The following is a 19852-nucleotide window of genomic DNA, read 5'->3' as shown; positions in this document are numbered from 1 at the left end:
GACTAGTAGTGATCAAATCAAGCTTCGTATCATAGATTCGAAGTCGCTTGAGTAAAAACTTTGTTTGAATGCTGTACGGAGATCCGACTCCATACAGCATTCAAATGTATGGGCTCACAAGACTTCAGTGAATAACTTGGGACTTTGATTTTTCAACTTGAAAACAATTATATAACCTGGATCCGAAGTTGACTTCGGTACCTATTGGTTCCTGGTTACCAACTTCAGATTCCACTTTTAAAATTGTTTTCAAGTTGAATAATCAATGTCCAAAGTCTAGTGCGTCTTCAGAGATAACGAAATTTACCTCAGCAGTGCTCATACATTTGAATGCTTTACGGAGACAGATCTCCGTACAACATTCGAACTTTTCACCGAAGCTTGTGTCGCTCACCACAATTACTAACCTTGACCTCTCCACTTCAGTAAACCACCCGGGAAGGTTTAATAAGTAAAAAATATTTTTTATAATTTCCTGTTGTCTAATAATGGAGTGAGTCTTATAAAGCAAAAAATACGGTGTTTATATATACCAAATACAGTATACGATAGTTACATGAGAATCTAAATATATAGAAATATTTCATCTTGTTGCATTCTATACACTTAGTTGTAATGCTCAAATGTATGTTGTATATTGAGAGGTTAAGATCTAATATGGTCCCTGATCTAATTGATTTTTGCACATCAGTTTCCTCTACATGTCTAAGAACCCTCAGCTTTTCTTCGGGCATACAATAGCTTTTTATCAGCACAAGAACTGTGTTTTGCATTATAGTCAACCCTCTGAACTTTAAAGGGAGTGTGTAATCAGAAAATGACATATTGTTTAAATTAAGTTTTTAACCACTTCTCGACATCTGACGTACAGTACAGACCAAAAGTTTGGACACACCTTCTCATTCAAAGAGTTTTCTTTATTTTCATGACTATGAAAATTGTAGATTCACACTGGAGACATCAAAACTATGAATGAACACATTTGGAATTATATACATAACAAAAAAGTGTGAAACAACTGAAAATATGTCATATTCTAGGTTCTACAAAGTAGCCACCTTTTTCTTTGATTACTGTTTTGCACACTCTTGGCATTCTCTTGATGAGCTTCAAGAGGTAGTCACCTGAAATGGTTTTCACTTCACAGGTGTGCCCTGTCAGGTTTAATAAGTGGGATTTCTTGCCTTATAAATGGGGTTGGGACCATCAGTTGCGTTGTGGAGAAGTCAGGTGGATACACAGCTGATAGTCCTACTGAATAGACTGTTAGAATTTGTATTATGGCAAGGAAAAGCAGCTAAGTAAAGAAAAAGGAGTGGCCATCATTACTTTAAGAAATGAAGGTCAGTCAGTCCTAAAAATTGGGAAAACTTTGAAAGTGTCCCCAAGTGCAGTCACAAAAACCATCAAGCGCTACAAAGAAACTGGCTCACATGCGGACCACCCCAGGAAAGGAAGACCAAGAGTCACCTCTGCTGCGGAGGATAAGTTCATCCGAGTCACCAGCCTCACAAATCGCAGGTTAACAGCAGCTCAGATTAGAGACCAGGTCAATGCCACACAGAGTTCTAGCAGCAGACACATCTCTAGAACAACTGTTAAGAGGAGACTGTGTGAATCAGGCCTTCATGGTAAAATATCTGATCGGAAACCACTGCTAAGGACAGGCAACAAGCAGGAGAGACTTGTTTGGGCTAAAGAACACAAGGAATGGACATTAGACCAGTGGAAATCTGTGCTTTGGTCTGATGAGTCCAAATTTGAGATCTTTAGTTCCAACCACTGTGTCTTTGTGCGACACAGAAAAGGTGAACGGATGGACTCTACATGCCTGGTTCCCACCGCGAAGCATGGAGGAGGAGGTGTGATGGTGTGGGGATGCTTTGCTGGTGACACTGTTGAGGATTTATTCAAAATTTAAGGCATACTGAACCAGCATGGCTACCACAGCATCTTGCAGCGGCATGCTATTCCATCCGGTTTGCGTTTAGTAGGACCATGATTTATTTTTCAACAGGACAATGACCCCAAACACACCTCCAGGTTGTGTAAGGGCTATTTGACCATGAAGGAGAGTGATGGGGTGCTGCGCCAGATGACCTGGCCTCCACAGTCACTGGACCTGAACCCAATCGAGATGGTTTGGGGTGAGCTGGACCGCAGTGAAGGCAAAAGGGCCAAAAAGTGCTAAGCATCTCTGGGAACTCCTTCAAGACTGTTGGAAGACCATTTCAGGTGACTACCTCTTGAAGCTCATCAAGAGAATGCCAAGAGTGTGCAAAGCAGTAATCAAAGCAAAAGGTGGCTACTTTGAAGAACCTAGAATATGACATATTTTCAGTTGTTTCACACTTTTTTGTTATGTATATAATTCCACATGTGTTAGTTAATTCATAGTTTTGATGCCTTCAGTGTGAATCTACAATTTTCATAGTCATGAAAATAAAGAAAACTCTTTAAATGAGAAGGTGTGTCCAAACTTTTGGTCTGTACTGTACATGTACTGCACAGTGGGAACTGACTTCCCAACAGCCGCCATACAGGTACAGTGGGCTGATTGGGCGGGTGCAAGAGCTGCGCCCACTCGATCAGCGGCAGGGGTCCAACTGTTTCTGACAGCCAAGCCCCTGCTGTATACGCCTGCATCGGTGAATACACAGATGCCGGCGCATTAACCCTTTGTATGCCACGGTCAACGCTGACTACAGCATGCACAGATGTTGCGGAGGGAAGCGGCTCCCTCTTTGTTTTAAGCCTGAGGCCTTCCACAGGCATTGGGGCTTATCTTCGATGGAAGCCTGTGATACCACGCTAGGGGGCTGTCTCTCAGGCAGGCTGTCTGTGTATTACAGTCAATGCATGATAATACACTATGTATTTTAGTGCACTGTAGAGGGGATCAAACCTTTAAAAGTTAATGCCTCACAGTAGGACAAAAATAAAGAAAACGTAAAAGAAGTGTTTTTTAAAATAAAAAAATTAATGTTTCAAATAAAAAAATTAAAAAGCGCCCTTTTCCCTGATAAAGCCATAAACAATAATAATTTAAAAAAAAAATAGACATATTAGGTATAGCTGCATCCGTAATGACTCAATAAAAATATCACCTCGTCAGATGTATGCTGCAAAAAAAAAGAAAATAAAAACTGCCAAAATAATTTTGGGGGGTCACTTTGCCTTACAAAAAGTGTAGTAGCAAGCGATCAAAAAGTACTATGTACCCCACAATGTTACCACTGAAAATGTCACCTCATCCTGCAAAAAATGAGCCCCTGCACACGATTGACATAAAAAAGAAAAAATATGTCTTTCAGAAGATGGCAACACAAAAACGCTTTTATTGTGTAAAATTGCAAATAAATAAATAAAAAATAGACATATTAAGTATCACTGCATCCATAATGACCTGCTCTATAAAAATATCTAATGATCTACCCCTTTGGGTGAACGCTGTCAAAACTTTTAAAGGCTTCCGTTTTGCATTCCGTCATAATACAAGTCTGTGGGCAGCATAACTAATTCATCCTGGTTTCCGTTATGCAGGATTAGACTTCTGCATAATGGAAACCAGGACGGATCCGTTCTGCTGCCCATAGACTTGTATTATGAAGGATCAAAATGGAATGCCTCTTAAAGGTTTCGTTTTGACTTCCATCGTATGGATTCTGTTATTTTTCGTTATAACCACGTTATAATGGAAAACAAACCCGGAATCCATAACGGTGATGTGAACAAGTCCTGTTCATGTGTGACAGAGACCTGAACATCCAGGTGCAACAGCAACACCCCCGTTGCTCCTACAGGCTCAATTGCATGTATTAAAACTTAATTTTTCTCAGCAATGTGGGCACATAAGAACATGGGACCAACACAGATGTATTCAGCTGCCAAGTGCACATGTAACAGGTCAGCCAGTGTCATAGGTACAAACCTGCTGACAGATGCCCTTTAAAGACAAAAGATGTTTCTTAGATGTTTTTCCACACGTCTACTTTTATATTTCAATGTCATCTTAAAATGAGAATCATTTGAGGAACACCTTAGAGCGAAGGGTTACCTATTCAATTGCAGAAATGAAGAATGGCATTGCCAAGACCACTATTCCCAATGCTATTATGGAAATCATAATGTTAAATACTTCCTTCAAGTTACGCTGTTTGTTACAATTTGCTGTAGATTCATCATCATCATCATCCCTTATTCATGAAGCTCTGATATATACTATGTTGCTGTAAATTCTGTTCAAACAATGTAAAGAAACAAAGCGCAGTAGCGTCATCATTATATTGTAGACTACTGCAGTATACAATGCTGAAAATCTATCAGAATGGGGAAAACCGATTTCCACGTCTTGTGACATGCTGCATTATACACATACACACTATGCCGCACATAGTAATAAGAATGAAGCCTTACTGACCCCAATATCAATCATTGTTTCTGTTCAGTCTGTGCTTATTAACATATAAAGTGTAATCTAATTTTGCTGGTGCAAGATCAGCACGCTGCGAAGCTCACTGGCACGGTGGAAGGAAATGTGATTTAATGTCACCACCATATATCACAGTTCTCAGGGCATGCTCTTATTCTGCATGTATTATTCTGCCATGTACGTCTCTGCATAGAATAGTAGCAATATACAGTATATGCAAATAAATTATTCTCGCTTACAAACGCTGACTACACAGCGCGGCTATTGCCTCCATTTGTTTGTCACGGGGAACATTAAAGACGAACATGCCCGTTCTTATAAATTCTAGTAATGCATGAAGACTGTGAGAGCCCCGACACATCAATATATATTTTTTCCTACTTAGTTCCATTTGCATTGGATCAATTTATTCTGACAAAGTGTAGTCATTCCATTTCATTCCCATCTTCACAGAACATTTGAAATAAATGTTGATCATTTTCTTCTTGGATACACAGCACAACATTTCCTCAGATAGCTGCTTTATGATTCTCCCAATATTGTAGCATGTGTGCGCAACTAATCTATATACATTATATCAGATGGACAGCAATACATGAAAGTACGATGCCTAATGGGGTAACTTTCATCAGGGCGGCACCTGTCTATCTGTGTGGGCTTCTTTCAGCCTCTTCTAGAGCAACCATAGCCGCGGCTCCTTGGCCCAATAACTGTTGGGCCACAGTGCTGACATTAGAGGCGTACCCATAAGGGGCTAAACTATGGATGCTGTTTCTAGGCCCTGGGGTTGTAGAGGGTCCACCAGACTTTTTGTGACTTGTTATACGTGGCATGTGATAGTTGGAAGCCCAGTTAAAGAATTAATGGGGTCATTTACTATTCTGAAACGGTTAGTTGTGCCACTGTCTGCTACTTTGCAAGTCTAAAATTGTGGGCGTGGTGTGGGTAGAGAAGGGGGCGGGCTGGCAGGCCCATCTCATTTGCCATTTTCTACACCTGATTTAGACGTAGAAAATGTTCTAAATGTAAGACCTCTCAGAAGCTGTCTTACATTTAGAACTGATGCTGGATTCACCAAAGTTATGGAGAGACCAGCGCCTCTTCATAACTTCCGCCAGTTTAGGACTTTATCAGGACCGGCGTCTAAAACGCCGGTCTTAATAAATGTGTCCCTTAGAACCTGGCCACAGGAACTTCAAGTTACGTCTCTGACTGGCATGTTTGGTTTGAAGCTGTTCACCGAATATACATCAGATGAATGGCAAGCTGTGCACGGCTCAGGTCTGTGCTCTAACATTGTGGTGGCCTATGTCTACTCATAGCATACTGTGTAGGTGGACATATACAGTGGATATAAAAAAGTCTACACACCCCTGTTAAAATGTCAGGTTTCTGTGATGAAAAAAAATATACAAAAATAAATCATTTCAGAACTTTTCCCACCTTTAATGTGAAATAAAAACTGTACAATTGAAAAACAAACTGAAATATTTTAGGTAGAGGGAAGAAAAAATATAAAAATAATATGGTTACATAAGTGTGCACACCCTTAAACTAATATGTTGTTGAAGCACCTTTTGATTTTATTACAGCACTCTTTTTCGGTATGAGTCTATAAGCATGGCACATTTTGACTTGGCAAGATTTGCCCACTCTTCTTTGCAAAAACACTCCAAATCTGTCAGATTGCGAGGGCATCTCCTATGCACAGCCCTCTTCAGATCACCCCACAGATTTTCAATCGGATTCAGGTTGGGCTCTGGTTGAGCCATTCCAAAACTTTAATCTTCTTCTGGTGAAGCCATTTCTTTGAAGTTCCTCTTCATGTTCAGCTTTCTAGCAGAAGCCTGAAGGTTTTGTGCCAATATTGACTGGTATTTGAAACTGTTCACTGTGTTCCATAGTATGTCTAATGCCTTGGGAATTCTTTTGTACCCTTCTCCTGATCAGTGGTGTGCTCCCCCATGTGCCCCCCAAACTAAAATGCCCCCTGAGCAGCTGCAGCCGGGCACAGGGAGATGAGAGCTTCCATTGCGTTCATCTCCAAAGTCATCTGCCTGTGCTGCGGCGGGGCAGGGGAGGGAGAGGCGTGCCCCTACTCCCTTCCCCTTCCTATGATAGGCTGCTGGTACTAGACCGGCAGCCTATGAGAGGCCGGCGCAGGCGGCGCGATGACGGCATTGCGCCGCCTGAGCCATACAGCACGGGACACAGGCCGGAAGAGGCCTGCATCGCATCGCTGACATGGAGGTAAGCATAAGTGTTTTTTTGTTTTTTTTCACAATAGTTTTACAAGCACATTAGGGGGGCTCTTGTTACTGGCACATTGGGGGGTTATTACTGGCACATGATGGGGGGGCTTATTACTGGCACATGATGGGGGGCTTTTTACTGGCACATGATGGGGGCACTTATTACTGGCACATTATTGGTGGGCTTATTACTCTACACTGTGCCCCACAATATACAGTATACCTCTGCAATGTGCCACAAAATATACAGTATACCTCTACATCGTGCCCCACAATATACAGTATACCTCTACACTGTGCCCCACAATATACAGTATACATCTACACTGTGCCACACAATATACAGTATACCGCTACACTGTGCCACACAATATACCTCTACACTGTGCCACACAATATACAGTATACCGCTACACTGTGCCACACAATATACAGTATACCAGTACACTGTGCCACACAATATACCTCTACACTGTGCCACACAATATACAGTATACTTCTACACTGTGGAGTCTGTTCTATAAGCACCCTTGTTCTGTGGCGGCGGACAGAATATAATCTGGAAGTGCCCCTCCCGAGACCAGGCTCTGGATCCGCCACTAGACCGCTCACAGGAGTGTACATTTCTTTTAAACTGTAATCCGTATCCTCTGACCTGCAGAAATCAGCACTCGCTCGATAACAACTAACAGGCAGGACCTGTAGGCTGTAGCCTGGCCCTGTTACCAAAGCTAGCTGAGTGGTGTAAGGTTAAGGTACTAGCAGAGATGAGCGGCCGCTTAATCCTGATTTAAAGTTAAAGTTACTGCAGGATATGGATTACAGTTTAGAAATGTCAAATGTACACTCCTGTGAGAGGCAGGGAGGGAGATCTGTGGATGACACTGTTATAGGGAGGGCGATCTGTGGATGACACTGTTATAGGGAGGGGGATCTGTGGATGACACTGCTATGGAGGGGGAAATGGGGATGACACATATAGCATAAGATGCTATATACGGTATGTGTCATCCACAGATCCCCCCCCCCCCCCCATAGCAGTGTCATCCACAGATCCCCCTCTCTATAAAAGTGTCATTCACAGATCGCCCTCCCTATAACAGTGTCATCCACAGATCCCCCTCTCTATAAAAGTGTCATTCACAGGCAACTAGGACATGTTGAAATCTGAGTGATTGTTTTTTTTTTTTTAAACCACAGACAGCAGGACTTTTCTTCCCTGTTGCGGTTTTAGGTATTTGGTAAAGTATAGTTATAGCTGCCCCCCCCCTACTTTTGTCCTGGCCCCCCAGTGTGCCCCCCCCCCCAACATTTGAAAGCTAGAGACGCCACTGCTCCTGATTGATATCTTTTAACAATGAGATCCCTCTGATGCTATGGAAGCTCTCTGTGGACCATGGCTATTGCTGTGGGATGCGACTAAGAAAATTTCAGGAAAGACCAACTAGAGCAGCTTAACTTTATTTGGGGTTAAACAGAGGCACTTTAAATGATGGCAGATGTATGCTGACTCCTATTTAACATGATTTTGAATGTGATTGCTTAATTCTGAACACAGCTACATCCCCATTTTTTGTTTTCTTCCCTCCACCTAAAAGATCTCAGTTTGTTTTTCAATTGAGTTGTACAGTTTATAGGTCACATTAAAGGTGGGAAAAGTTCTGAAATGATTTATCTTTGTCAGAAACCTGACATTTTACGGTATATATATAAAGCTGAGCGAAGGGTGGGGGACTGGCACCCACTTTGTTCAGGGTCCTCCGTGGACCAGTCCGAGTCTGAATACTTATGTCTTTGCAATATTTTAGTTTTTCCCCTTCAACAAATTAGAAAAGATTTTGAATTTATAGGGTACTGAGTGCAGAATAATGGGGGAATTCGGAAATTTGGAAACTTTTTTAGCATAAAACCGCAACATAACAAATTGTAAAAGGGTCTGAAGACTTTGCGCTGTATATGGCTTGTTCCCTAAGTATTTCATGAGACATTTCTTGTCTGGAAAGCATTGAAGCTTGTCCATTGGTAGCGGCTGCCTCTTATTAAACAGTCTTGCGTGTTTAACCCAGTGATGTTGTGTGCATTCCTGCTGCCATGAAGGATGATTACACATTAAAATCAAGGCTCTGTGTCAGCATTAATCTTGCATGACTATGTTTTCCTCCAAACACCACACATCACACGTTTAGTAAATGTGACATATATACTTGAATATTGAGTGAGTGTTGGGTTAAAGAGCAGCATTACTCTAGGGAATGTAAAATGCCTTCCTTCCTCCCAAACATCAATCACACATGTATTATTTATAGCTGTTTACAAGAGGTCATATTTCATTTTTATTAGACTAAAACTCTTAATTAAGTGATCTACTTATTTTAAAAGGATGTTTTAAAATATTTTGTTTTAGTATAATCCGTCTATAGGTCTAAGATAGACTCTAAGATCCGTTTTATTTGAGAATGTATCTTTATACTGTATACTATATTTATTATTGCATATATTATTGTTTGAGTACTACACAGAGATATAATACGGTTAAAAAATAAACAAATCCATTAAATTTGTTTTCAAGGAATTGAATATTGATGACCTATGCTCAGGATCCTAGATTGGCTGAGTGTTGTGGGCTCTTTACAGTAAACCAATCATAGCGCCATGCATTGTATAGTGGCTGTGCTTGGTATTGCACTTCTATCACATTCACATGAATAGAACTGAGCTGCACAAATGCCATGATGGATGTGATGTCACAGGCCAAGGAAGAGACCTCAGCACGCAGCCGGTTTATCTGCAAAGATGTTGAGAGTCATACTGTTACAGATATTGAGGACCTATCTTGAGATCCAACTTATTTCTATTTCCAATGAACATATTCAATAAAGGAAACACATTCTCTGAATTTCCTGGATCAAACACTGCTCCTCTGACTGAACCCATAGAATTATAATGATATATGATGTTGAGGGTCCCTACTGAGCTGTACTCACATAATTCCATGAGTACAGTTCAATAGACTCTTGGTCAGTGTAAGGAGTCAGGGTGATTCTCATTTCCTTCAACTCTAGACTAGACTTTACTCAGACTGACTGGAAACTTCCTGCAGCCCCTCCCTTGGTCAGAAACAGGACTAGCTCACTTCTGCCCAAAAGGGGGGAGAATAGAATGATAAGTTCCATTCTATCTAAAGACGTGTTTGCCATACCTGACACCTGCTGGTGAACCAGGCACATTACATGAACATAACAGTTTCATAGCAACATTATGAATGCACAGTGTAAAATGATCTGGAATAAATACACAGGCGACATTGTTAGTAGCCCATTAGAGACAGTAGCAGCGTGTAGGAATGGTAATACCACTCTGGGGTATTACATCAGACAGGAATACACTGCATGATAAATCATTAGGAAACTGTGAGTTCACATCAGTCCAGGAAATACAGCCATCACACGTAGTGAGTTTCCCGGACTGAATACACTCATGTGAAATAGGTTTTACTGCTTTCTTGCTTTTCGTGTAGACAGTGATCTCCAACCTGTGGCTCTCCAGCCGTTATGAAACTAGGATTCCTGGCATGTCTTGACAACTGAAGGCTATGAGTATGATGGGAGTCATAGTTTTGCAACAGCTGGATAGCCAAGTTGGACACCTCTGATCTTAATAAAGTCAAAGTAATCTTTTTCCCACATCATAAGGTAGTTGCAGATTTGTTCTCCTTATCATACCTGTGTCACCGCCAGTTCTGTGAGAAGGTCTGGCAGACATCCTTCTCTACCTCTTGCATGACGTTCTTTGTTTTGGTGTCATCTCCTTTCCTTCTCCCAGGTGTCACCTATTTAGACTAATCGTATCCCTTTATATTCCCTCCCATACTGCCTCACTTTGCGGTTTATACTACTTCCTGGATGAAGTGTTCACTGCTGGAGGCTGCTGCTGCTGCTGCTTGCTCAGATATGTCTTTTCATGTATTGTGTTTCCTTGCTGGCTTGATTCTAGGTGACCCTGACTCCGTCTGTATTAAGTGCAGGGAGCCGGTGATCATTTCCCCTATGAAAAAACAAATACAAGGAGCTAACCTCTACACAACTTAGGGGGATTTCACACTTGTGTAAATCTACACCAGCTCTGTTGCTGGTGTAGATTTAGACCATTTTCTACACCTAAAATAGGTGTAGAAAATAATAAATGAGCCCTTTTCCTTGCCCACACCACGTCCTTTTTTTAGACCTGGTGTGAGTGACAGAAAAGGGGAAAAAGTTGCAGATCTGCGGCAGATATATGCAAAATAGTGGCGTATTTCTGATAGTAAATGACCCCCATTATGTTCTCCTTTTTGTGAATAAATATAACAGACTTTTGCTGCTCCGTACGAAAAAACAAATACAACATTTTCTCAGCCCAAAAACTTCAGCTTACGACAGATCAGAGTTGATGTTTATATATATGTTTTATATATATATATATATATATATATATATATATCACAAATAAGCAATATATTCTTAATTTACTGTATAAAATCTGCAGTATTAAAATCATTGGTGGGCAGTGCGCCCTCCACCCTCCATCACTGGTGGCAGCGGCAGTTCCGATAGGAGTCCCAGCAGTGTAATGCTGGGGTTCCGATCGGTTACCATGGCAGCCAGGACGCTACTGAAGTCCTGTCTGCCATGTTCAGTTATTCAGCAGCATTATACTTACATGCCCTGTGGCCGCCCTGCGCTCCTTCTTGTAACTCACAGGTCTGTGCGGCGGATTGCTATAAGTATTGGCTTTCCTGTAAAAAAAATAATAATATATATATATATATATATATATATATATATAAACAGGATCCAACCAAACAAATTCAATATTTTGGTTATGCAGTTGTCAGAATACAGTACTAATGTTAAGTAAAAATGCATCCAAACCTTTGCTATACAGTGGGGGAGATTTATTAAACTAATGTAAAGTAGAACTGGCTTAGTTGCCCATAGCAACCAATCAGATCACAGCTCCATTGGAAATTGAAAGGTAGAATCTGATTGGTTGCTATGAGTAAAAAAGCTAGTTCTACTTTACACCAGTTTGATAAATCACCCCAGTGTGTATAAGCTTCAAAAAAATAGGCTCCTGTCAAAATAGTGTCTTTTAACACACATCTGGCAGATTTACATCTGGATACCTTTTTATAGTACTGAAAAGATTAGGAAACTATGCTTTTTTCAGAATAGCTCAAACCCTTACAAAATATGCTTTAAAGTATGTTTTTCAATGCAGACCTGTTATAAAGGAAATAGATTCTGTCAACTGTATGTCCAAACATTAGTGTTGAGCGCGGATATTTGAATCGCAACTTTTAATCGTGAATATTGGCACTTTGAGAATTTGCTAATATTTAGAATATAGTGCTATATAATCATATTTGTGAATAGTGTTGATCGCGAATATTCTAATTGTGAATTTATTGCAAATTTATCGTGAATATTGACACTTAGCAACATCTCTAGCCACCAATAGGATAGTTGCCTACCCCTTAGTGTTGATCGCGAATATTCTAATAGCAAATTTTTATCGTAATTATATATTGCATTGCCGATTTTCTCAATCAAGTAAATAATGACTGCAGATCATGAATTCTCGAATTTGCTAACTTATGGCGAATATTCGATCAAATATTTTCAAAACATCGCAAATTCGAATATTGCCTATGCGGCTCATCACTACCAAACATGCTATGAAGTTAGCCTTAGTGGCAAGACTACTGAGATGTGCTGTGAGAGAATGGAGGACGGACAACTGTCTGGAGTGTTTGTAGAGAAGCTGATCCTGAATCTACTGCCATTCTGAGAAAAGCATGGATGAAATGAGCAAGAGAAAGGAAACTGTGTTCTTTTTTATGGATTCACAATATGACCTGAAGAATTGTTGTGTTTGAAACGTATGGTTTAGGGCTCATGCACACGAACATGTGTGCCCCATGCCGGCTGTGTGCACACTGTTTGCAGATGCAGACCCATTCACTTGAATGGGTGTACAATCCACAAGATTCAGTACCCAGCTCAAAAATAGAACATGTTCTATTTTTTTGCGATGCGGAGGCACGGACCGAAATCCCACAGAAGCGCTTCATAGTACTTCAATGGGCTTCCGCTCTATGCTTCTGCTCCGCACCGCTCCATATCTTGTGGATTGTAAACCCATTCAAGTGAAGTGGTCCTGAATTCAAGTGGTCCCATTTAGGTGGTCCTGTATATTGCAGAACTGCTGTTTGCAGGCCACAATACAGGCACGTTTGTGTGCATGAGCCCTTATGGTGAACACTGTTCCGAAGGGCAGTCAAGTGGAACTATTTTAGGATGTCTGTTAGTAGACCAGGCTAAGATCAGAGGTCCAGTTGCCTAAAGGCAAACATTGCCAGCCCAAGTTTTGTATAGATTGCTCTTCTGAAATAATCTTCAAAGCAGCACAATCATGGACTTTTCCCTGATGGTTTAGAACTCATTGGACAAGCATTAATGTGACCCCTAAATCTTCAGTGCTGTAGGAGGCAGTACTTTCCTTAGTAAAATGTTTTAAAAGTTCTGAGAGTAGGAAGTCAATCATTATTGGCAACTCTGATATTTTGCTGTTTGAGTAAAGATAATAATATTTTAAGTAATATACTGTACTTTCCATTCTTTTTCCACCTCAACGTGACAATATGATCACAGCAAGTGAGGATTTCCCAGTGGTTAGCACCCTTAAAAAAAGCTAGAAATCTGAAACCATTGATTGGCAGACACATTAGCAGGAATATTTGTTTTGTCCCATATAAAGAAAAGATTAGGAATTTGATGAATAACTACTTTTACCTGTATTGTAAAGGTGAAGCAAAGTTCACATTACAGAAAGAAACACATTTACTATGTGGCCGATTTGTTGAATTATTTACAGTTTAGAATTGAGAGAAGTGTATTTTGGACAATGTGTTAGATGTGGACGTATGGTTTTGTATATATCGTGAAATTGAGGCACACAGATTTTCAGTGTTGCAATTACATTATTTATTTAGTTTCGCAGTAGTTTCATCCAATTGCCCAATATTTATCTTCAAGGTACAAACAGAATATCTAGACTGGACGCTTCGGTCACATCAGACCTTCATCAGCGCACATCCGAGCCCTGAGACCCATTCTTCTCTTCAAAACAGATAAAAATGTGAGCGCTGATGAAGGTCTGATGTGACCAAAAGGTCCTGTCTAGATATTCTGTGTGTACCTTGAAGATAAATATTGGGCAATTGGATTAAACTACTGCGAAACTAAATAAATAATTTCATTGCAACACTGAAAATCTGTGTGCCTCAATTTCACGATATGTACATTGGTTGGTTTCAGCCCTTGATTGGTACCAGAGTCCATTGAATTGAGTGCGGTTCTCCACTTCATCATATATGACATATGGTTTTGGACTCCATCCCTGTTTATTTTAGCTGCTGAAGATACATAGAAACTATTGTCACATAACAACACATGGCTTTTGGAATTCTCCAGTTCCTGGGGTTCTTAAATGTATTTCTTATGCACTAATGTATTACTTCCATTCTTAGACCGATGTTTATTTAACACAAAGTATTCTGATAAGTTTCACATCTGTGTTAAACAGATCCGGCAGGCTGTTCTGGACGGGAACACCCTGCTGGATCCGTGAATACCAGGCACTACCGTGTGCTGCCGAGATACCATCCGGCCCCATTTGACGGAAATTTAGGCGCTGCCTGGCAAATATGCCAGGAGGCGGCCAGATGAAAACTACTGTTTACAACGGTATTTGTCGGGCCACTCCTCTGTATATTTTCCGGGTTGCTATTATAGTAAATGGGGCTAGACCAAACCTGGATAGTATTCACGGATCCAGCAGACTGTTCCCGGCTGGAACAGCCTACCGGATCTTCTTAACATAAATGTGAAACAAGCCTAAGGTAAGCCTAATGCTACGTGTGTGGTCAAAAGGATTTTTGATGAGAGGCTGATGGTGGATTTACATGGCCAGACTATCAGGCAGATTATAAGGTAGGAGCATTAAGGGGCTGTCAGCCGGGTACATTTAGACATACAGTAAAAAGATACACAAACGTATGCAATTTTGTGTTAATCTATCCATTTTTTTAATGTAAATGTTTGATGAATGTACAAACGTTTCAATACAGTTGTGTCCTTTTTTTTAACAAAACACATACATTTTTGTGAAACCTTTCTTTTGGAAAATAAAGATTTGAAGTGTATCAAAGGAAGTAGGAAGTATCTGGATAAAAACATATGTTTAACGGATGATAAACACATTGTCTTATGTTTTTCCATCCGTCTTCCATTTACTGCAATGTAAAAAAAAGTTTTTGTTTCTTTGAAAAAGAGCGGTATGCTACATGAATATGTCCTGCAAAAATGTGACAAACAAAGTCAAAAGTATGCACTTCTAAACTTCCTTTGCCCAGTTATAGTGTATGGGTACGTCAAGCCATACATTTCTATACATTTTTTTCTGCTTCCAAACCATATCCATTTAACATATGACAAAAATCTGATGTGAACAGCCCCTAACACTCAGTAAGTGTCACCGATCACCCAATGAAATGAGCATGATCTTTCATGCAGCACATTAAATCATCATTTCTGGGCAGTATATTGCACTGTGTGAATGAATCTGTATGATGACAAGAGATGGCAGTAGTCATCACTCTTCCCCATACAGTGGAGGAGATTGCAGCTCGTAAATGCAGCTCTTTATTCCACTGACGAGCAGACAGTTATTAGGGAAGGAATGGTCCCATCCTAAAAATTGCCTCCTCGCTCAGCCCAGCTAAATGTGCCATAAAGCTAAAGTATACGTGTGGTTGTATGCTCTTCTGGTAAGGAATGTCTATGCTACATATATGGCCAGATGGTCTTCTTAAAGGGGTTCACAAAATAAATCAGCCGGCACTCACTCTCTTTGCACGCCGCACGGGATAGGAAGCAATCTCCACGTGTAATCAAGGAAAAATCCCAGCAGCCGTGTCTTGAATATTCGTGATGTTTTATTGCATCAAATCAAAAATGTCCTCAATCCAGGACGCGTTTCGGCAAGCATGCCTTTATCAACGGATGATAAAGGCATGCTTGCCGAAACGCGTCCTGGGTTGACGACATTTTTGATTGTCTGCCTTTGTTATATTAATGACCTATCCTCAGGATAGGTCATCAATACCAGATCAGTGGGGGCCCGACTGTTTGAAGATAATGCAGAGCTGCCTACTTGCCTCCTCACCGTCTACATCGCAGTGGTCTGCCGTGTAATTACAGCTCCACCGTCCCACTCACTTCAATGGGACGGCTTTGTCCTAGTCACTTGTATAGGGAGGAGATGTCCCATTGAAGTGAATGGGACAGAGTAGATATAATTACACTGATCACCGCTGCAATGTCGACGGCAAGCAGCTAAACAGTGAAGAGAACATAGTGCTGGTCGGAATATCCGCCCTTCGGGTCATCAATATAACAGAAGCAGGCAACAACCCCAGTCTAATGCTACATCAGGGATCAGCAATCTTTGGAACTCCAGCTGCTGTGAAACTACAACTCCCAGCATGCACACAGTTCTTTAAACTCCCATAGAAGTGAAAGGAGGATTCTGGGAGTTTCAGAACAGCTGGAGTGTCGGAAGCTGCTGATCCCTCTTCTAGATATACTGTATGTCGGATGTCATGCTACCTGTGAGCTTTATGCTTAGTCACATGGGCTTTTATTCTTCAACTTCAGCTATGTGTACTTTTATTTCAGCATTACAATATTTAGCATGGTGATAATTACTGCAAATATAAGATCATTTAAATGGTAAACCTCATTCTCATTCCTCTGTGCTCCTATAGCAGGGGTAGGCAACCTCCGGCACTACAGCTGTTGCAAAACTACAACTCCCAGCATGCATACTTGCTCTGCTCTTCTCAGAACTCCCATATAAATAATTGGAGCATGCTGGGAACTGTAGTTTCACAACAGCTGGAGTGCCGAAGGTTGCTGACCCCTGTCCTAGAGACAGCAGAAAATGGCAGATAGAGTTTTATCTCAATTCACTTCTCCAAAAAAAGGGAATGGCACTATACGGAGGGGCAGGGGAGGATGAATACATAATGAAACTCTATCATGTAAAAGTAATAGTTCATAGATTCCTGCATTCGCTGAGCAGTATCATTATCTAACAAAATTTGTTCTTCAGAATTGATTTGCTTTCTTTGCCTCTGGATGAGGTTGTTTGTTCCACTGGCCTATTAAGAAAAGTAGACACGTGCTAGAATTGCAAATGACACTGCAAATCCATCAGCCTGTGTGGCACATTATGTCACAGTCAATCCGTTGTGCATTAATATTATTTTTTTTGCTTCCTTTCCTTTTCTTAAATTTAAAGATTTTAGAATTCAAATCACAAGTCATTGTATTTTATAAAAAAAAAGAAAATTCCATAAAAGTAAATGCTGCTTTTTGTCACAAACTTTCTTTTCTGAATCAATTATGGCTACAAACCCCTGGAGTCAGACAATCAGAATAGTACATTCACTATTGTATTATTACGAGCACCAGCATGCCAGTAGTAATATTCTCCGGTCACAAAAACATCCCTTCTTTTTAGATATATCCTGCTTTCCCCAAGACATCTATTGTATTATAGACTAAATGCTTTAATGCAGCTCATTTTGTGAAGATAGGAAGTTCTTTGCAGGATTTGGATCTGGCATTTATTGGGATATTTCTTATTCTGAAGGGGTTGAGGTCACCCATTCCTTGTGGGGTTTACATCTGACAGTATAATGGAGCTGCAAATCTATGTAAAGCTTTTCAGTGATATAAGGGAGCAAATACTTAAAGCTTCTATATATATCTTGTAGTAGGAGCTTCTAAGCACTTAGAAGAAGCATATTTCCTGCTTTAATATTAATGAAACTTCAGACAATTAGACAAAAATGATGGTCAGTTTAACCAAAGCTATACATGGTCAATGGCATGTCTTTGGTAGAACTAGTGTGCCACAACTATAAGGCATGTGGGTGAGGAACCAAAGCTATACATGGTCAATGGCATGTCTTTGGTAGAACTAGTGTGCCACAACTATAAGGCACGTGGGTGAGGAACCAAAGCTATACATGGTCAATGGCATGTCTTTGGTAGAACTAGTGTGCCACAACTATAAGGCATGCGGGTGAGGAACCAAAGCTATACATGGTCAATGGCATGTCTTTGGTAGAACTAGTGTGCCACAACTATAAGGCATGTGGTTGAGGAACCAAAGCTATACATGGTCAATGGCATGTCTTTGGTAGAACTAGTGTGCCACAACTATAAGGCATGTGGTTGAGGAACCAAAGCTATACATGGTCAATGGCATGTCTTTGGTAGAACTAGTGTGCCACAACTATAAGGCATGTGGGTGAGGAACCAAAGCTATACATGGTCAATAGCATGTCTTTGGTAGAACTAGTGTGCCACAACTATAAGGCATGTGGGTGAGGAACCGAAGCTATACATGGTCAATGGCATGTCTTTGGTAGAACTAGTGTGCCACAACTATAAGGCACGTGGGTGAGGAACATTTCACTGCTCAGTCCTCCCTTGGCTCTATATTTTCTTGAGTAGGTGGTCTATGGAGACCTGCAAAGCTATACTGCCAAGTGTGTCAACCTAGATTGATATTGCCATTTATGATGCCAACATTTTGAATGGGTGTGAAGAATTGTTTCAAAGATTTAATGTAGGTCGTTGCAGGAGGTGGGGTGTTTTTTTAATTTTTTTAATATGGCTTCCAAAGGTGGAAATGGTGAAGTTACATTTACAAGAATAGTTGTGTGATTCAAGCTGATGTTTATGAATCCAAATGGGAGTTGGTACTGAAGAATTAATTGCCCTGTGGGGCCCCCCCCCCACCGCATGTGCAGAAAACATTCTTCGTAAGAGTTCTTTTATGGCTTGCCTATGAGAAATTAGGCTACTTATGTGTCAGGTACAGGACCTCATGCATTTAAAATCGTACAGCTCTAAGTTGATGGGAGCTAATAAAATAAATTATATTTGGGGATAGTGTTCAATTGTAACTGTGTGGACAAGCAATGTTGTACTCAGGCAATATTCCATTGGAAGCCACTTGTTCCCTTCTGCCGTCTGTGTGTGATACTCGACAGTACAGTATAATTAAAGCCTGCAAATCCGCTTTTATTGATATTGTGTCACTGAGGCGATGGGAGAGTTGTGCAGCAGTACAGCTTCTGTCTCAAAAAAAAAAAAAAAAAATGAAAGAAAAGATACATAAATATAAAATAAATAAAATAAGTATAATAAAATATAATAAGCCTAGGGCTACACAAAGACTGCGACATGACTATCATGTAACAGTAAAGTGGCAGAATCATCCACAGGAATCCAGGAAAACAACCTAAGGTGACAACTAAATGCACCAAAATTGCAGCTCATTTCTCAAAAAAATGAAAAAAGTATAAAAAGTAAAAACAGTAAAAAATGTGCTTTGTGGAAAAGTTTCATTTATCTTTTACCATAAATCTTCAGCAACTGTTTTGAAAATGTATTTCTGTAAAATGGATCTGTTTTGCCTATATAAATAGTTATATCAGATGCACAGTGAGGTTTCTCGCTCACATACAGTATATTTATATATAAAACATTACTATAATGTATATTTCTAGTTTCATAATACTTTTCTAGATGGACTGTGATGTTCAGATATCCATTTATAGCTATCCCTTCACTTTAAATTGGGCATCTTTAAATAGGCTTTAATAGAGCAATATTAACCTGGCTCAAATGGAAGTCATTTCCACTTTGCTATCACAGTTCAAAATTAATTTGCTTGGGTATATTTAAGTATATTTACTTAAATTATAACTTGGTATCATATCCTACCATATAGCTCAAGTTGATGTTGCTTGAAATGTGATAACCAAATTTTATAAGGAATAATAACTCTTAAACTGATAACGGGACCTTAATAAATATATAAATATGAAAATGGAATGCTATAAAATAAAATGCTTTGCCATAGATCTGGCCCTGTAGGTCTGAAGGGGTACACTGTACTGCAGAGGCCAGCAACCATCTTTTGTGGGTGATTTCTACTGTATTGTATACTGGACACAGAAATGCAGCTCCACTTAAGTGTCTACTAG

The sequence above is a fragment of the Bufo gargarizans genome, chromosome 2, assembly GCF_014858855.1.
Source record: "Bufo gargarizans isolate SCDJY-AF-19 chromosome 2, ASM1485885v1, whole genome shotgun sequence".
NCBI lineage: Eukaryota > Metazoa > Chordata > Amphibia > Anura > Bufonidae > Bufo > Bufo gargarizans.
Note: the sequence above shows the minus strand (reverse complement) of the source record.